The following is a 20,976-nucleotide window of genomic DNA, read 5'->3' as shown; positions in this document are numbered from 1 at the left end:
GAGGGTACAGGCTTGTGGAGAGGTTGAGGGGCCAGCGGCGTGTAGATATCCATGGCATTTACTATTATGAAGCCACAGTGTAAGGTGGAGCAGGAGACGGGAGCGTGGTAATGGCCGTGGCAAGAACAGGATGGCAGTTTAACGGGTCGGGGCTGTCCCCTTCAAAAGTGGTAATATTTTATTAGAAAGGAAATGATTTATTTCATCAGCGTGTTGGGACATTATTTTAATCTACAAGAGGGTGAGATTCTGTATTTCGTGCCAGGGCGAGCCAGTCACTTCGCGAACAGGTTTTCCCGACCTACAGAGAACACGAGGGAGCAGCCTGGAATTCCTGTTATGTGGCCTTCAGACACATGTGTGCGTACCACGTGACCCGGCGAGCAAGCAGATCTCAATCGATCAATAAATGGAAAGTCAAGTGACGTAAAACTGGAGCAGCCAATAAAAGTGACAACCTTCACTGCAATTCAACAAATCCACCAATTAGAAGTAATTAAGAGACACACCTATGTCTTACGACAGGAAATTAGTGGTAATTCCAGAGGAAAATTTGGTAGAGGGTTTTATACTTCTGAACGCTAAAATTTAGCATTACTCTGACTGCGGCAACCGAAGAGATTGGACGTCGTTTGCTTCATCGGAAGGCTTTACATTGGAGAAGGCATCGAGGACTGTATAAACAGCAATTCAGACACTCGACAAATTCACTACGATTAATTTAGGGTTATTCTAAGATAAGTGTCTTCAGCCAAACTATAAAGCATCGAGAGTGAGTCCTGGGCTATTTCTAAGACTTTTTGTTAGTTTCAGCTTTCTACAAGAACTTGAAAGAAGAAAGGTCCTGAGTTCGAGTTTACTGCAAGATGGATATCCAGTTCTACGAAGAATACTGCAAGTTCCTGTACATCGTCAACGCCTCCATGAGTCACTAAACATGTAAGGCGTCGGACATGGGCGAAACTTCGTTCGACGGAAGGTGATGTGACCACGTGCTAGGTCATCAGCCACAATCCAGTTCACACCAGTCACATGAGTATTCTTTAAGAATTCAATTGCTTTCTATCTTTGTAAATAATTGTAAACGCAGCCTTACTTATTCCTTTGGATTTCTATTAGTTTTGCAGTAGTTTGATTTTTCATTCTTCTTTCATTGGTGAGAGGTAGTTAGAACCTTGGAATGAGTGTGTGTTTGCTCTATTAGTTAGAAATGTGTGTGAATCATCGAGAGAGACCTTAACTGTCCTAAGAATTTAGAAGACAGGAGAGATAAAAATTAAATGAACCCCGCGTTAATTTTGATTAGTTTTGAAATAATTTAAAAATTATTTGAAACAAATTAGGACAGTGTTCTAGTGTTTTTTCTTCGTGTAGAATTTCATTCTACGATTGTACAACATGTTTATGGGTTCGAATTTATTTAGAGTCATCCGAATAACTTCACACGACAACTTTACGAATGAGATTACGCACGGTCAGGGATAATAATAATAATAATAATAATGAGTAAAAATAATTAAAGCTGATTACGGGCTAAAATGATTTAATAAGGACATGAGTTTAATGCTAGTTATTTTTGGAGAGTATTATCGTGTGCTCACTTTATGTAAAGTAAGCCTGGGACATGGCAAATTCTCCTGACGGAGTATCGACGAGTTATAGGTATATTTCTGCGCTATGAATTTGAATATGACTTGCAGATGGGCATTATATTTTGAGTAATAATTTATGCACCCATTAGAGTCAATTTTGGGAAGAGATGTGTCACTGGACATGATTTCTTCGAGCTTCAGTGCAGAATAATTGAGAGCCACGACATTATGATGAATAAATATAAATGCCGCAACTCATGTACCGTAAGCGCGTATCCTATTATTTTGACCTGTGTTATATTATTCTACTCGCTAAATTAGGATGATTTCTGTTTAAAATACTCCTTGAACATCGTTGTATAGTTAATTTCTTTGTATAAGTGATAACCTTAATTCTATCACATTCTGAATTGATACCTGGGATGTGTGTGATAGTGTCATCTAGAGAATGATTTCCCTAATTCACAGTAAAATCCTAAAATTAATAATAATGGGTTAGTGTTCGTGTAAATAATGTTATAATAATGCCGTGTAACCCTGTGTGAATGTGTGATGTGAGATTTGATCCTAATCTGTTTTTTTTTTGAATATTTCATGTACGATTTTGTGAAGGTAATTTTCATTATGTGCGTCAAAGTTTTGACCGACTTGTATTATTTCGCGTGTCCGTAATTGGATCAATTTTGAATCTTTAGAAGATTTTATCGTAATTTAAGATAGATTAGGGCCTAATTTACTAACTCAAAGTGGATAAGAGAAGGCAACGTCCGTGGACTGATGTCAGGAGATTTAATTGTTAGATATTGTACAGTCACTTTCTGCATAAAATTGAGCCAAAGTTAGAATGATACATGTTCAAGTAAAATTTATTAAAAGAATTTTATTCAGTCAATAATTATATAAATGATATAATTGTGGAAAGGAAAGTCTAGGGAAGACTTGCTAATCATAAATTAATGAATTAAATAATTTTTAATAATTTAAATAAGGAGAAGAAAATAATCATTTTCTTGGAAAATAATTAAAACCCAGAGGGAAGATTTTAATTTTAATTATCATAGGAGAAGGATATCAGATATTATTTTGTTTTCAGTCAATTTTTCAGTAAGTTAATGATTTTTATATTTATTATTGCAGAAAAGAACAATCATTGAAAATTTATTTGAGCGAGATCCCTCACGAATGAAAGCACGAGGAGAAGATGTTATTCAAGAATTCAACCCAGATTTTGTTAATTTACTTGTTTTCTTTAAAAGAGTGTTAGTTTAATAAATGTGAAAACCTAATTTAGTCTCCTTTCATTTGTCGCTAGTCCTTTATCTATCCCTGCCTTTAAAATTTTCTGCGCAGCCGATAGCGAACGGTCCACGACTGAGACCCTCGCTCTCCGGCGAGCTGAACCCGGCATGAAGGGGGCAGGTATAGATTTGGCGGCCAACGTGGTTAGGCCCGATTTATTGGCTGTACCAATAAAAGGACTCGATCTTGTAGTCCAGAATTTGGACAAAAACAAGATGCGGCGACAAATAAAAATTTTTTCCAGGTTATTTTTGAAACATTTATTAGCCCAAAATTTTGTGGCGAACTACACTCAGGTTAAGTTTAGGAAGGGCCTTGTTGTTTAGTTATAAACAAAATCTGGAGGATAGTTGTCAAAATTTTTCTTTTAGCGGCTATTTTCCGCATAATTTGGACTTAGGCTGTAGGATTGTATTTTGCGACGTTAATCTTCTCTGAAGGCTGTGACATCAATCCACTTGTGACTGATGAATTGGATTCTGGTATGTGGCCATCGAACTTAGTCCGCCCATGTCTGAATTGCCGTTTATCTCAAAGAAAAATGAGTACTGTAACAATGGAGGATTTACGTAGACTCCTAGACGGAGTAGTGATAGACTTACAGAATAACTTAAAACGGGACATGAATGAAAACCAAACTAAACTAGAGCAGAATCTTAATGAATTGTTAGTGCTTGAACTTAGTGAAAATAATGTATCATTAGAACAGAAACTTAGTGAAAATCTAGAGAAAAAACTTAATGAGAATAGTGAGTTAGTAAAACGGGAACTCAAAGGTACTATTGAGGAAATCCAAAGCAAGACAGAGGAAAATATCGAAAAGCTACACATGGACGTTAAATTATTTAATGGGAAGTTAGCTTCAGTTCAAAGCGAATTGGTATCTGTGAAACAAAATTTTTCAAATTTAAAGGGAGAAATCCAGGTCGGAATAGACAATGCCATGTCAGCTATGTCTAATGAATTTAGTGAAAGACTGGCTAAAGTACAAACTGGGATATTACAAGGATTAGGCAAATATAAGGACGAGGTGCAAGATAAATTTCAAGCGATTGAGGAGAAAATCGATGAGAATACACAGGACTTAACAGCAACCAAAACAGCATGGTCGAGGAAATTTACTCAAATTTTCGAAACTGTGAAACAGGTAGAAAAGGGCGTTATTGCTGAAATAAAAGTAGCTCAAGTCACCAACTCAGAGCGACTTGAATATTTTTACGAAACGATTGAGGAAACACAACAGAGTTTGCAAACTATGAAAACCTCAATAGATAAAGAAATAGGAGAGGTCAAAGCTAGTTCAGAATCTTATAAACAAGAACTACAGAATGGAATTCAGGAACTCACTAAAGAATTACAATTGCTTAAATTGCAAGGCGAAAGTCATAATATTGTAACCAATACATTGTTAGAGCGGCAAAGTAATTTAGAAAGGAAGGTATCCGGAGAGATTTTATCTTCAACTCCGAAGCAGGACGACCAAATGAATGCCCATAACAACGTAAATGTTACCAATCCAGCTCAAGGATATAACAGCGGAGGAGTGAGTCAACTTAATACGTCAGGTCAAACGCAAATAGTAAATATAATTCGAATGCAGGAGGACCATCCAAAAAAATTTAATAACGTAAAAGGGGTAACTCCCAGGAGTTTTATTAATGAATTACAAGAATATTTTCGGGACAACAAAATACCAGAAGAGCGCCAACTGCGAGTAACGGAAAGATATTTGGAGAATTCTGTATTGACATGGTTCACAGCGTTCCGATACTCATTCGACAATTTCGAAGGATTTAAGAGGGCTTTCCTAGAAAAATATTGGAACACGGATATTCAACATAATCTCAAGACAGAGTTGTACGCTAAGAGGTATGCCTTATCCACGCCAACACGATTTTCAGAATTTTTCTCCAGTCAGCTACGTAAGCTACGAGAGCTAGACACACCGCCATCGGAAGCTGAATTAATAAAGGTCATTACCAGGCAACTTCCAGCAGAGACGCAACGAATCATGATTGCCTCAAATGTACAAACTGCGATTCAAGCTGAAGCCATATTGAGACAGCTCGACATGACATCCAGAGAACCACAGAGGCGAAATTCCGGCCAAGAACAGCAAGTTTTCCAAACCAATGTTACCAGATCTGAAGAAAGGAACATTGCTAACCAAGGGAGAAATTGGGGTAGAAATATCGAAGGAAGACAACCCAGAGACCGATCTCCGAGACCAGGACGCCGAGATGACGAAGAATGGAATTATTCCAGACGTAATGTCCGAAGAAGACCATATGAAAACAATAGGGACAGATGGAGAAGAGAACCAGAGAATAGAAGACCTGAGAGACGGAAAAGAAACTGGAGAGAGGAAGAAAGAGAGAAGTATTTGCGGGAACTCCAGCAGTCCAGTCAAGAACGTAAGAAATGGCATCGGGCTATACATGAGCAGGACGTCAACCCCGACATTGTTGGAGCGGAGAGTTTGGAGTACCAAAGAGCAAAACAAAGGGAAGAGAAAACATTCGGAAAGCCGCCACTTCATTGCGCGAACAAGCTGAGCGTAGACAACGCAGAGTGAAGGATAAGAAGTTTTGCCGACCCCTCAAACTCAATGAGTATGTTCTTTTGAAAAAGCCAGCTACGTCAGAAACAACCAGCAAATATTACGCCAAATTTGCACCACTTTTTATAGGTCCTTATAAAATTATAAAAGTTTATGGGAATAACGCGTACAGAATCCAGAGTCTAGATAAAAATTATGAAGGTATTCATAACGCCCAGAATTTAAAAAGTTATTATTCTTCTAAACCTGTAGATGGTCATCATATCAATCTCATAATAGAAGAAGAAACACCGCCAGATACAGATGAAGATCCAACCTACCACCATGTTTCGACCCAAGTGAATCTACAAGATGAGATTTGTGAAGAATGCCGTGAATTACAAGAGAAGGTAATGGATCAACTTCGACGGCTTGGTGCTGCACTCGAGGCAGACAACGCGAGGCTTCGTGCTGGAACAAAACCCTAAATAGAAGTGACACATGATTACCACCTAAATTTTCAGGGAACATGTTAATTGGAGATTTCCTGTAATAATGATTCCATCTTCAGATCAAATCATTATTTAACCAAGGGAGAAATATGTCCCCTTCAAAAGTGGTAATATTTTATTAGAAAGGAAATGATTTATTTCATCAGCGTGTTGGGACATTATTTTAATCTACAAGAGGGTGAGATTCTGTATTTCGTGCCAGGGCGAGCCAGTCACTTCGCGAACAGGTTTTCCCGACCTACAGAGAACACGAGGGAGCAGCCTGGAATTCCTGTTATGTGGCCTTCAGACATATGTGTGCGTACCACGTGACCCGGCGAGCAAGCAGATCTCAATCGATCAATAAATGGAAAGTCAAGTGACGTAAAACTGGAGCAGCCAATAAAAGTGACAACCTTCACTGCAATTCAACAAATCCACCAATTAGAAGTAATTAAGAGACACACCTATGTCTTACGACAGGAAATTAGTGGTAATTCCAGAGGAAAATTTGGTAGAGGGTTTTATACTTCTGAACGCTAAAATTTAGCATTACTCTGACTGCGGCAACCGAAGAGATTGGACGTCGTTTGCTTCATCGGAAGGCTTTACATTGGAGAAGGCATCGAGGACTGTATAAACAGCAATTCAGACACTCGACAAATTCACTACGATTAATTTAGGGTTATTCTAAGATAAGTGTCTTCAGCCAAACTATAAAGCATCGAGAGTGAGTCCTGGGCTATTTCTAAGACTTTTTGTTAGTTTCAGCTTTCTACAAGAACTTGAAAGAAGAAAGGTCCTGAGTTCGAGTTTACTGCAAGATGGATATCCAGTTCTACGAAGAATACTGCAAGTTCCTGTACATCGTCAACGCCTCCATGAGTCACTAAACATGTAAGGCATCGGACATGGGCGAAACTTCGTTCGACGGAAGGTGATGTGACCACGTGCTAGGTCATCAGCCACAATCCAGTTCACACCAGTCACATGAGTATTCTTTAAGAATTCAATTGCTTTCTATCTTTGTAAATAATTGTAAACGCAGCCTTACTTATTCCTTTGGATTTCTATTAGTTTTGCAGTAGTTTGATTTTTCATTCTTCTTTCATTGGTGAGAGGTAGTTAGAACCTTGGAATGAGTGTGTGTGTTTGCTCTATTAGTTAGAAATGTGTGTGAATCATCGAGAGAGACCTTAACTGTCCTAAGAATTTAGAAGACAGGAGAGATAAAAATTAAATGAACCCCGCGTTAATTTTGATTAGTTTTGAAATAATTTAAAAATTATTTGAAACAAATTAGGACAGTGTTCTAGTGTTTTTTCTTCGTGTAGAATTTCATTCTACGATTGTACAACATGTTTATGGGTTCGAATTTATTTAGAGTCATCCGAATAACTTCACACGACAACTTTACGAATGAGATTACGCACGGTCAGGGATAATAATAATAATAATAATAATAATGAGTAAAAATAATTAAAGCTAATTACGGGCTAAAATGATTTAATAAGGACATGAGTTTAATGCTAGTTATTTTTGGAGAGTATTATCGTGTGCTCACTTTATGTAAAGTAAGCCTGGGACATGGCAAATTCTCCTGACGGAGTATCGACGAGTTATAGGTATATTTCTGCGCTATGAATTTGAATATGACTTGCAGATGGGCATTATATTTTGAGTAATAATTTATGCACCCATTAGAGTCAATTTTGGGAAGAGATGTGTCACTGGACATGATTTCTTCGAGCTTCAGTGCAGAATAATTGAGAGCCACGACATTATGATGAATAAATATAAATGCCGCAACTCATGTACCGTAAGCGCGTATCCTATTATTTTGACCTGTGTTATATTATTCTACTCGCTAAATTAGGATGATTTCTGTTTAAAATACTCCTTGAACATCGTTGTATAGTTAATTTCTTTGTATAAGTGATAACCTTAATTCTATCACATTCTGAATTGATACCTGGGATGTGTGTGATAGTGTCATCTAGAGAATGATTTCCCTAATTCACAGTAAAATCCTAAAATTAATAATAATGGGTTAGTGTTCGTGTAAATAATGTTATAATAATGCCGTGTAACCCTGTGTGAATGTGTGATGTGAGATTTGATCCTCATCTGTGTTTTTTTTAATATTTCATGTACGATTTTGTGAAGGTAATTTTCATTATGTGCGTCAAAGTTTTGACCGACTTGTATTACTTCGCGTGTCCGTAATTGGATCAATTTTGAATCTTTAGAAGATTTTATCGTAATTTAAGATAGATTAGGGCCTAATTTACTAACTCAAAGTGGATAAGAGAAGGCAACGTCCGTGGACTGATGTCACGAGATTTAATTGTTAGATATTGTACAGTCACTTTCTGCATAAAATTGAGCCAAAGTTAGAATGATACATGTTCAAGTAAAATTTATTAAAAGAATTTTATTCAGTCAATAATTATATAAATGATATAATTGTGGAAAGGAAAGTCTAGGGAAGACTTGCTAATCATAAATTAATGAATTAAATAATTTTTAATAATTTAAATAAGGAGAAGAAAATAATCATTTTCTTGGAAAATAATTAAAACCCAGAGGGAAGATTTTAATTTTAATTATCATAGGAGAAGGATATCAGATATTATTTTGTTTTCAGTCAATTTTTCAGTAAGTTAATGATTTTTATATTTATTATTGCAGAAAAGAACAATCATTGAAAATTTATTTGAGCGAGATCCCTCACGAATGAAAGCACGAGGAGAAGATGTTATTCAAGAATTCAACCCAGATTTTGTTAATTTACTTGTTTTCTTTAAAAGAGTGTTAGTTTAATAAATGTGAAAACCTAATTTAGTCTCCTTTCATTTGTCGCTAGTCCTTTATCTATCCCTGCCTTTAAAATTTTCTGCGCAGCCGATAGCGAACGGTCCACGACTGAGACCCTCGCTCTCCGGCGAGCTGAGCCCGGCATGAAGGGGGCAGGGCAGATTTTACACAAGGCTTACATCTAAAACCAAAATATTACAGAAGGGGCAGAATGCCTTAAAAGTGAAACTCAAAAAAAAAAAATATAACCTTCATATCCTTTCAAAATGATATGAAGCAAGTTAACACAGAAATTACACCGGTTTCACCTGGGACAGGTGAACTCTAAATATCCTCTCGGTGGCTGGATTACTTAGCAATAAGGTAACCGGCGTAAGAAAATCGAGAATGATGCATGGCCCATGGAATCTGGGGGCAAGCTTGCCCGCGGGAACAAAATTCTTGACCATAACCTGGTCACCTACCTTCAAAGGGGTGGGTCTCCGTCCACGATCATACCTTTCCCTAACCTTTTCATGAGACACTTTAAGATTGGCTTTAGCCTTCTTCAAAAGATCTTTAATGTTGTCCGGATCTATTATCTCGGGTAGAATGTCATTCAGAGACCAGAGGTTAGAGAGCGGCGAGTTGGGAACAAACTTGAACATTAAAGAAGCTGGAGTGAACTTGTGAGATTCATGAACCGCCGAATTCAAAGCAAAAGCTATCCAATGCAGGGACGTGTCCCACCTGGAAGGATCTTCATGATGATAGGCAATGAGTGCGGACCTGAGATTACGGTTAACCCGTTCAGCCAGAGATGGTTGAGGGTAATAAGCAGAAGTGGTTACATGAGAGATGGACAAGTCAAAACAGAATTTACGAAAAAGATTTGATGTGAACGCCTTAGCATTATCAGATACAATATATTGGCACGGACCAAAAGAAGCAAAAATAGAATTTAGACAGGTAATGGTGGACTGAGCGGTAGCCAGCTTAGTCGGAAATAACCAAGAAAATCTGGTAAAACCATCTACACATACAAAGATGAATTTGTTGGCATTTCCCTTCGACTGGGGGAAGGGTCCTACATAATCAATATACAGGCGTTCCATGGGGCGCGACGCTTGATGAGAAGACAAAAGGCCTACTTTAGTGGACATGGTGGGTTTACTGATCAAACAAGATTTACAAGATTTTACAAGTTCCCGAATTTCACCGTCCATACCTTTCCATATGAACATTTCACGAATCTTTTCACGAGTCTTAAAGATTCCAAGATGCCCCCCCCAATGGGGTCTCATGATAGTATTTGAAGATCATAGGTACAAGAACCGCTGGAACAACAACTTTCATCAACTTATCATGCCTCGAAGGGCAACATAGAACACCATTCCTCAGAACATAAGGGACAGCATGTTCCCCAGAAGAAAGGGTTTCCATTATCGGAGCCAGCGTCGGATCTTCACGTTGGTATTTCTCAATATCCCTAAAAAGCATGGGAGCATCTGTTAAGATGGCATTAACACCAGATAGTATGGACTCGGAAGGTGATGAACTGTCGACCGGTTCGTGGGTCTCTACGTCGTTATGAAACATACGGCTGAGTCCATCAGCAACAACATTTTCGGTACCTCTGATATGTCTAACATCAAACTGGAAGGCGGAAATACGAATAGCCCAGCGGGCTATACGACCAGTACGACGCGGCCTACCTAAGACCCAGCTTAAGGCTTGATTATCTGTCTCCAGGTCGAATTTAACGTGTTCCAGATAGAGACGGAACTTTTCTAAGGCAAATAAGACTGCCAAACCTTCGAGCTCATAGATGGAATACTTGGCTTCTTGAGCCGACAATGTCCTAGACGCATAGGCGATGGGTCGCCTCCCTAGTTCAGTCTCTTGAAGAAGGACTGCAGCTACTGCTGACGACGACGCGTCGGTTTGGACGATGAATTTCTTCGAGAAATCAGGCATAGCAAGTACAGGGGCATTACAAAGAGCTAATTTAAGGTCTTCAAAAGCGGCTTGTTGAGAAGGTCCCCACTCGAATTTGATGCCTTTCCTACGAAGAAGGTTTAAGGGCGCCGCTCTATTAGCAAAGTTAGGAATGAACTTTCTGAAGAAATTCACCATACCAATGAACCTGGCGATACCTTTAATGTCCTTGGGAGGTTTAAAATCACGGATGGCCTGTGTTCTAGAATGATCGACTGCTACACCATCGGGTGACACAATATGCCCTAGGAATGACATAGAGGGCTTAGCAAAGGCAACCTTGGACAACTTAACAGTTAACCCAGCCTTACGAAGGCGATCGAGAACTTCTCGCAGATGATCTAGATGTTCTTCAAAAGTCTCTGAAAATACTACGACATCATCTAAGTAGTGATATAAGTACTCGAATTTGATGTCGGAGAAGACCCTATCTAGTAGCCTAGTGAGCACAGCTGCCCCCGTGGGGAGCCCGAAAGGCACGCGGTTGTATTCGTATAAATTCCAGTCCGTGGCAAACGCTGTAAGGTGTTTAGACTCTTCGGCAAGGGGAATTTGATTATAGGCCTGATTTAAGTCCAAGATGGTGAAGAACTTGGCCTTACGAAACCATGAAAAACAAGAATGAAGGTCGGGAAGGGGCACAGATTGTAACACCACCTTCCGATTGAGAGCCCTGTAATCAATGACAGGCCTGAAACCTCCTTGAGGTTTCGGTACTAGAAAAATAGGCGAAGAATACGCTGACTTAGAGGGCCTAATAATACCGTCCTTCAACATCTGAACGATGATTTCCTTCAGAGCCTTCATTTTAGGTGGAGATAGCCTATACGGTGGAAAACGGACAGGAATCGAATCCGTAACCTCAATTTTGTATTCAATAAGGTCAGTGACACCAAGAGTATCAGAGAACACCTCGGGAAACGACTGACACAGTTTGCGAATACTATCAGCCTGCTCCTCAGGTAGATGTCTAAGGTCTAACAACATCTCATCCTGGGTAGGCGAAATAGAAGCACATGACACAGAATTACACTTTAATAGTGGAATTTTACAACTAGAAGCAAATTTGAATGTGCACTACCTAGACTGCAGATCGAGCACAAGACCAGTGTGAGAAATAAAGTCAGCTCCCAATATAATGGGGCAAGACAATTGCTTGGCCACAAACAATTTAACTTTCCATGTAAACTTAAAAACACGAATTTTGACCAGTAAGGAACCTAGAATTTCTAATGGAGATGAATTAGCCGAAACGTATTGAACAGGAGAAGAGACATAGTCAGGAAGTTTACAAACCGTTTTCAATTTAGAATACCATTCAGCCGCAATAATCGAACAAACACTACCTGAATCTAAGAGAGCTGTTATAGGCTCGTTATTTACCTCAATCTTAAGAAAAGGAACAGGTGCGGGGGTATCCGCCGCAATCCTAAGACATTCTTTAGGGCATTCAAAAGATGAACTTGAAGGCTGATCGTTCTCTGCATTTACAATCTGTTTACTAGGGGCTGAGTCTCGGGAAGATTGATTAGTCGACTCAGCCGAAGCCACTAGTCACTTTTTATTATTGGCATAGGTGGAATTTGCACCAGAAGTTGAGCAGGAGGGGGTGCTATTTGAGTTTGGGCAATTCTTGGCGATATGTGAGAAGGCCCCACATTTAAAACAGCCTTGTGCTGAACCAGCTCCATTATTTGCCCTACTACTTTTGACTAATGGACATTTATTGCGAAGATGGTCAGGCGACCCGCAAGCATAACATTTACGGGGCGTGACTGGTCGGCGAGGTGGAGGCCGAGTGTTACTAAAGGAAGGCGGGGGTTCTTTCGCTACACGCAAAGAATCGGCATATCTAACTCCTTCCGCTGAGACGGCCAACGCTTCAAGTTCAGAGAAAGTTTGCGGGCACGCCGCAAAACACAAGTATGACCTATAAGATGGTGAAATGCCTTCCACGATAGCTTGTACAATTTGATCCTGAGGGAAGTGAAGAGCAAACACCCTGGTATAAAACTTAACGTCTTGTATGAAATCAGCCAAGTTTTCATCCAACCTCTGTACTCGATAATAGTACTTTTGAATCAGAGATGACCTCGCGCGGGCGGGAATAAAGTTTGCAAGCAAGTGTGCATGAAAATCTTCAATAGATGACTGTTCAGCTATGGCTCTTACTATTTTGTCGGAGAGAATACCAATAGCATACGGATAGATAATTTGCAAGATTTGACATGGAGACAGAGAAAAAACCAGGGCATGATCCTGAAATTCCACTAGAAATCTTAAAAATGAAATTACGTCACTGGTGGTATTAACAGAAAACTTGGATATACCTCTGAGCAACATTGCCAATGGATGAGGCAAGCTACTAAATCCGGGTGACATAGTAGATAAAGGTTTCAATGGCAAGGAAGTCAATTCAGAACGGATGTTACTCAATGATGCACGACGTTCAGATTCGTTGTCCAATGGGGCAGGGATAGTTTGAGCAGCAACGGTTATCCTATTAACTTCTCCCTTGGGAGGCGCTTCCTCACTACCTGGATTCACTATAGTGGGTTGATCAGATTTGGGAGGAACTTCCCCAGTTAACAATTGAGTGACCTTACTAGATAACTCGGAAATATTTTCCAGGAGCGTACTAGCTTCCTTCCTCTGAACGTCATTCAGTTTTAGAGACAACAGATCGTTAACCCTATTCGAAAAATGATATAGCCTGCCTTGCACACGCTTAATTTGATTTGGAGACGGATCATTTTCATCAAAAAAACTAACTACAGAAGCTAGCCCAGTAATATTCTCCGTGATCGTGGAAAGAGAGTCGTCAATTTCTTTCTCTCCCAAATTGGGGATGGAAATGGGCAAATCAAGGGACTCTCTAAGCTTGTTAGTGTCTACTGCAACCGTGCCTCCAGATTGTACATTTCTAATAGTCAATTCATAGATCAACTCCTCCTTGCGCAAATAGTTAAGAAGGAGAACATCGCGAGGGCCGGGCATGTGACAGAACAACTTGAAAAAAATCAAAAAATTCCAGCAACTGAGAAAATGGTTAGAGTTCGGAACAAACAATGTTTAGCCGTCAAAAGGGGCTAAATTGAGACCCATTCAACCACGCTCTGCTACCACTTGTTACCGAGTTTTGGTGGTAGGTAGAGGTGTAAGAAGGTGCGGGCGTGAATGGGTCTCAAACTACGGAATCAAAGTTAATGTAAAAGTTAACAAGGTTATATTTCCTTTTCAATATTAAGTAATAACAAAGAACAGGTACTTAGTAGCCGAAACACAATTTGAAATGTACAATTACAGGGATTACAGAGTTTGGGCTTCGAGCCCTGAGTTCACAATTTTTGAGCAACTAGCCCAACTTTCCGATATACAAATTTTAACAAAGGGGCAGAAGACCCCAATCAAACCCTGGAGCACTTGCTCCAAATTACACAGTAAAGCCTCCTCGAGGCATACAACACTCCGTTTCCAAAAGAGCCACACACTCTTTAATTTAAGCCTCTCCTAGGCCACACCAAACTCCACCTTCAAGTTGTCCTCAACGGACATAAACACAGGGGTAAAATACCCAATCTACTGAGGTCTATTAAATGAAAAGCAGGTTAATTGAATGACCTCTAAAACAATTTGAGAGGAGGCGAACTTGCACTCCTAATACACTTTGATTTTAAAACCTACTTTGGCACTAGGCCGTTATTACAAGGGCTAATCCCATACTACAGAGGTGACTTAATAGCAATTTACATTACATTACGGAAGAATTGGTTGAGAGAATAAGTTCACCTCAAGACGATGTGAGTGGGAGCTCGAGAGGGTTAAGCACTCTCTATCCCGATATGTCGTTTTAAAATAGAATAGATACCAGTTGTTTTTACATTTTAGGAAAAGGTTACATGGTTGAACGCTTAGAACCCGCCCCGAAAGTTAAACTGCTGAGCAAGAAAAGAAAGAATTTATTAATCGGCCATTACCTTATTGTTGACCGCCGCCGAGGAAAGAGGCGCTTCCCGCCTCCTGCTATGTACTTAATACACTGAAAGATGGAACAGAAGTGGCCCGGAGACCCTAAAATCAGCAGTTTATATACTCTCGCGGAAGTTTCTAGGCGTTAGGGGAATGAAAACACCCGCCCACAATGTTTTTATTGGATAGGACCCCGCAACAGATACAAGTTGGGGGAAGATACACCAGATTGGTCAGAAATTACTAAAAGAAATTCGGGATTGGATAAATCTAAAACAAGGGGAAAAAGAGGGGTATACAGCCAACTTAAGCAATAACAGAAAGAAATTTAACAAGAAACAAACTTTTGAAATAAAATTTTCTCCAACAAAATAGTTCTTTGACTCCGCACTAGGGTGCGCTATTGTTGATCTTCAGTAGTGTCCTCTAGAAGAGAAAGTTCACACTTCTTACTTCAAGCGAAACAAAAACACATCAAAAGTGACACAGTTCAAAAACTCAAAATTTTCCACGTGGTGACATCTTCTGAGAAAGTAGAGAATTAATAGAGTAGATAAAGTTCAACCTTCCTCCAGAAGAGGAGTTTCAACTGGCGCAACTTTTAAATAAACGGTGTAGAGGTGTACCGCCCGGTACAGGAACAAACATAAACACCCCGTTCCCGAGGCAGAAGAATTAACTGGAGACGATCAAAATCCCTGATCTGGCCGGAATTAGCACTTTCTCATTCTTCCGTCGCCGAAAACCTTCTCTGTGTTAGCGCGACGTTAAAACAAGTAGCAAGAAAACAAAAAAGGGTTTGTCCTAACGTCTGGCAGTCAAGGTTTACCCGACGTTTATTCAAATCTATTTCACTGCAACAGCTAAATAGGAATACTTTTCCATTCCTTCTACTGATTATTCATACGTAACTCAAGAACATGTCCGCGTCTGTGGTGTAGTGGTTAGCGTGATTAGCTGCCACCCCCGGAGGTCCGGGTTCGATTCCCGGCTCTGCCACGAAAATTTGAAAAGTGGTACGAGGGCTGGGACGGGGTCCACTCAGCCTCGGGAGGTCAACTGAGTAGAGGTGGGTTCGATTCCCATCTCAGCCATCCTCGAAGTGGTTTTCCGTGGTTTCCCACTTCTCCTCCAGGCGAATGCCGGGATGGTACCTAACTTAAGGCCACGGCCGCTTCCTTCCCTCTTCCTTGCCTATCCCTTCCAATCTTCCCATCCCTCCACAAGGCCCCTGTTCAGCATAGCAGGTGAGGCCGCCTGGGCGAGGTACTGGTCATTCTCCCCAGTTGTATCCCCCGACCAAGAGTCTGAAGCTCCAGGACACTGCCCTTGAGGCGGTAGAGGTGGGACCCCTCGCTGAGTTCGAGGGAAAAGCCGAACCTGGAGGGTAAACAGATGATGATGATGATGATGAACTCAAGAACATAATCGGATGGTTCGCAAAATCTGGTCGACGCGGGCGAAGCTTCGGGTGAAAGCTAGAGTATGAATAAAGTAAACAATATTAACTATAAATTATTTTATCATGCAAAAATTAATTATACAAGAACGAAATACTACCATCAAGTGCAAATTAAAAGAAAACAATTCTCAGTTTGGCTTAAAAGTTAATTTCACCGAGGACCTTGTTGTTGTTGTTGTTATTGTAGTTGTTGTTCGGCACGAATAATATGAAGCTCTGGATTGGTCTTCGACAAGGCAACAATCATGTTATCTTTGAAACCCAGTCGAAGTAAACTTGTAATGTTTGTAGAACTTGGAGCTATCACTAGAAATAGTGCTTATTTGAGAAAGGAAGTACAACTGACTGAATAAGCAAAGAGGATGCGTTTGGATGTGTTAGGAGTTAATAATGCTCGGGTGACGGGAGACTAAAGAATTATCTTTTCCTTAACAGGTAGGAAAGGGGAAAGCCAGTATGTGGGGTAGGACTGTTCTCCAGGACACCATAGCACGCAGCATAAGTTACTTTCTGTTAGACATGTGATGTAAATGAGCGAATAATGTGGAAAAGATTGACCCATCGGAGGAATTAGGACGAGAATTGTCTCAGTGTATTCACCACGTGAGGGACCAGTCTTTGCAAACAGTCCTGCACTCTATCTTAGGTCACTTGCCGCAGGATGAGGAGGGACAGGTATGGTGTGCTGGAGCGTTGTCGTCACAGAAAACTCAAATTTGTCCCTTGCCACAAAATATGAGATATTTTAAGTCGCAATGCATCACGAAGACGCCGAAGAATAGCGTTATATGTCTCGTTAAGATCCGGGCTGATTGGCTCAGACGGTTGAGGCGCTGGTCTTCTGACCCCAACTTGGCAAGTTCGATCCTAGTTCAGTCCGGTGGTATTCGAAGGTGCTCAAATACGTCAGTCTCGTGTCGGTAGATTTAATAATAATAATAATAATGTTATTTGCTTTACGTCCCACTAACTATTCTTTTACGGTTTCCGGAGACGCCGAGGTGCCTGAATTTAGTCCCGCAGGAGTTCTTTTACGTGCCAGTAAAGCCTGGGTCACACTAGGCTGGTTGCCAGCCGCGAATTAAGGAAGCTGCTACTATCAGCGTGATGTGACCATAGAACTCGCAGCTGGCACAAGCAGCTGGCGAGTATTTGTCAGCGGCTGGCGAAGTAGGACATGTTCAACTTTGGTAGCAGGTAGCGGCTTCAGGAAGGTCACGTGATTCAACTCGCATCCGCTGGCGCCAGCTAGCAGCCCAGTCTCACCACTCCAGTTGCTCACCAGCCGCGAATAAAACAACGCCTGGTTCCAATTTAAACGGTACAAATGGCTGATTTGAAGTGGTCGGGGAAGGAGATAATTGATTTTTTAAATTTATTTCAAAATTATCCGTGTTTGTGGGACGTTTCGTCCAAGGAATATCTTAATAGGAATGTGAAAGAGGAAGTTTACAATAAGCTGTTACAAAACCTAAAGGATGCTGGGATGCCTGCTACTCTTAACTCAGTTAAGAAGAAGATTAAAAGATTAAAATCTGAAATTAATTATTAAAATAAACCCCAAAGATATTCAACGAACAGTTTATTTGCCAATTTTCAAGTTTTTCGTGTTAGACAGTTTTATACTAGGGAATTGTCATCTGGTTTCATACCAATTGATGTCCTCTGCCACGGAACAGATAAAGTTGTCATGAACTGATGCATGTACCATTTCCGTACCTGCTCCCCAGCGCGACCACAATTATTTGATTAATAGAAACGGTCTACCGGGGACATGAAAGTCGCTACAATACGCCAAGCTCCTGGAATTATCACACCTGTGTTTAAGTCTTCATCATCCACTGAACCTGAAGGGAAATATGTTCTAGAAGAGGTCTGCCTGAGCCAGTTGTGGATAGCACAAGTTGATTTCACTAGAGTTTCTATTGTGTCCACGTTCAGTGGTATGGGCGTGTTAAAAACGCGAAATCTAGCTGCTAAAATGCCAAATGCATTTTCAGCAACGCGCCTTGCCCTGGATAAACGATAATTAAAGACTCTCTCTTGCACTGTTAGTCCTCTGTGTGAAAATGGTTTCAAACAATATGGTGTCAGGCAGAAGGCATCATCTGCTACACAAAGTCCTCCGTTTGGCCAATTAAGAAGATTTTTCTCAAGGGCTATCTTTAACGTAGAGTTCTTAAATACCGTGCTGTCATTAGCTCTGCCATCATGTCCAGCATCTATATACCTGAAACAATAGTCCGCATCTACCATGGCAAACAAAATAATACTGTAGGTTCCTTTGTAGTTGAAAAACGATGATGAATTAGGAGGCCGTTTAATTCTAATATGTTTTCCATCCAAAGCACCGCAACAGTGAGGAAAGTTCCATTTATATTCGAATCATTTTTGAATCTCATTCCACTGGCTTGTTGTGTCAGGTACCTGAAAGTAAAGTATAATACTAATGGATAATGAGAATTATACACTCAACTAGCCTGCTAATTGTAATATTTATTATGAATTTCTTTGCAAACCTACCGTTAAGCATTCAAACCAGAGTGTTAAATATATTTTAAACAAAAGTCATGTTTACTTGCACTCTGATAATCCTGTGCTTAACCATAGGTCTACAAATAATTTCTCTCAAGTATTTAATTGAGAAATTATTGTAGGTGTATATTGTTTTCAGGATATACCGCAGCGATCGATGTGTGAAGGTGAACGATATTCAAACAGTGACACTGTGAACATGGCTGAACAGGGAGCATCACAAGTAGTGGAATCACCTGTACAGTCTGCGTCTGCTATATCTTCGTCATCGACAAAGCGTCCATCCACAAACATGGATCCACCACAACGCGCAAAGGAGTTTAAAAGACGCAAACCGACTAGATTTGAAAGTGCAGTAAATAAATTGCAATCAATCGCAGAATTAACCACTAATGACACGGAAGACCAATATGACAAATTTGCTAAGCATATTGCATCCCAGATGCGAGAGCTCCCTCTCAGAAGTTTCATTATACTTCAAAGCAAGTTTCAAAACCTCATCACTGAAGAGAGACTCGCATCTTTAAATTTCAACAACAGTGAACCACTATCACAAAGTGTTTGCCATTACGACGTTGATGACACAAGTCTTTCAAACAGCACTTCCAATAATGAATTCGATCAAATATACTCTGAACTATCTGATAAAACATGCTTGGACGAGGAACAACCTCCACATGGTTTAGATGTTCTCTCTAAATCATTGGTTGGCATCTGCCCTTTAGAACACGATGCTTAGATGCCAATAAGAACACAAATCGCTGCCCACATTATATTAAATATTGCATTTCGTTCCAAATATTTCATTTCTCGTGTGTAATATTTTATTTATCAACATGTTTTAAATTCTAAATAATATACAATTATTTGTAGTGCATATTCTTATTTAACAAACAGTTTTACAATACTCTTTCCATTAATATTGTTTAATGTTAGTTGTATGTATTCTAATTCTACTGTATTTTTAGTTTATGAAAAGTTAGGAGTTAATGTTAAACGCAAGCAGCGAAAAATAAATAAATAATATCAGTTAATAAAATATGTTGTACAACTTTAGTTAATACCGTACTTGTAATGATGTTTGTCCATAAAAAGTGAAGATCATAATTAGAAGCTATGATTAGCGTATCCAACAGCTATTACAATAAAAAAGAATTAGCGACAGGATATTATTGTTAAAAATACTGATAACTACTTAAAGCTGAATAAAAACTTAATCATGCTTACCTTCATAAATGGTTGGAGAACTTCACAAATAGCAGCAAGAACTTCAGGTAAAAACACAGAGATTGAATTGTGCGGCACTCTAAACAATAAAGCCAGAGATCTAAAACTATCTCCAGTTGCGAGATACCGTAAGGTAATTTCCAATTTTATTTTACATGGAATCGCCTCTCTCATTTTAGTATCTTGTTTTTTAATCAGCGGTTCTACTAATTCCAGCAACTCTTGGAATTTAGAAGGAGACATTCGTAAAACATTTCTGTATGTTTCTGGGTCCTCTTCTTTTAACTCCTGGAAAAGTCTTGAAGATGCTCCTAACTCTTCCCTTCTTTGAATCCAAGGTCTACTCCACCATCGTCTCTCCTTGCGGTGACGAAGCATTTCCAAACAAAGCTCCGTCACAGCCATCCTTAATAACCTCCTAATTTCTCGTTTACGTGGACTCACGGACGACATGCTAACTAGAACTAAAAAGCCGCTGCTTGCTGGGTGTGTGTGACCGGATTGCCAGCCGCTGCTTGCTGGTGCTACTGCAAGCCGCTGGTGATCAGCGGCTGGCAACCAGCCTAGTGTGACCCAGGCTTTAATCTACCGACACGAGGCTGACGTATTTCAGCACCTTCAAATACCATCGGACTGAGCCAGGATCGAACCTGCCAAGTTGGGGTCAGAAGGCCAGCGCCTTAACCGTCTGAGCCACTCAGCCCGGCCTAGTCGGTAGATTTACTGACAAGTAAAATAATTCCTGCGGGACTAAATTCCGGCACCTCGGTGTCTCCGAAAGCCGTAAACGTAGTTAGTGGGACGTAACGCAAATGATATTACCTTTGCCTGCTTACTGACAGTTCGACCTTTAGGAGTGTATTCGAAATATACCAGTCCCCGGAATCGAAGAAGACTTCTAGCTTAACTTTTCGCTTTCGCCTGGGGCAATAGTCTGAACTCCACGAAGGCAAGGTGTCTACATAGCAGAGTGGGACAGTCACTATTTAGTTGCTTTTTGACTTGACTGGTACAAAGCAATATTGTGAATTTCTACTTGAGGAGAGTAAAATAAATCGCATTTCTTAA

At 40.0% G+C, this 20,976-nt stretch overlaps 1 pseudogene; it reads right to left on the bottom strand.

The window, feature by feature from the left end:
• Positions 1-17,766: 17,766 nt before the first annotated feature.
• Positions 17,767-20,361, bottom strand: LOC136874419 (uncharacterized; annotated as a pseudogene).
• Positions 20,362-20,976: the final 615 nt, after the last annotated feature.

Source organism: Anabrus simplex, chromosome 5 (genome assembly GCF_040414725.1).
Source record: "Anabrus simplex isolate iqAnaSimp1 chromosome 5, ASM4041472v1, whole genome shotgun sequence".
Lineage (NCBI taxonomy): Eukaryota > Metazoa > Arthropoda > Insecta > Orthoptera > Tettigoniidae > Anabrus > Anabrus simplex.
Note: the sequence above shows the minus strand (reverse complement) of the source record. Positions and strands in the feature narration are given on the sequence as shown.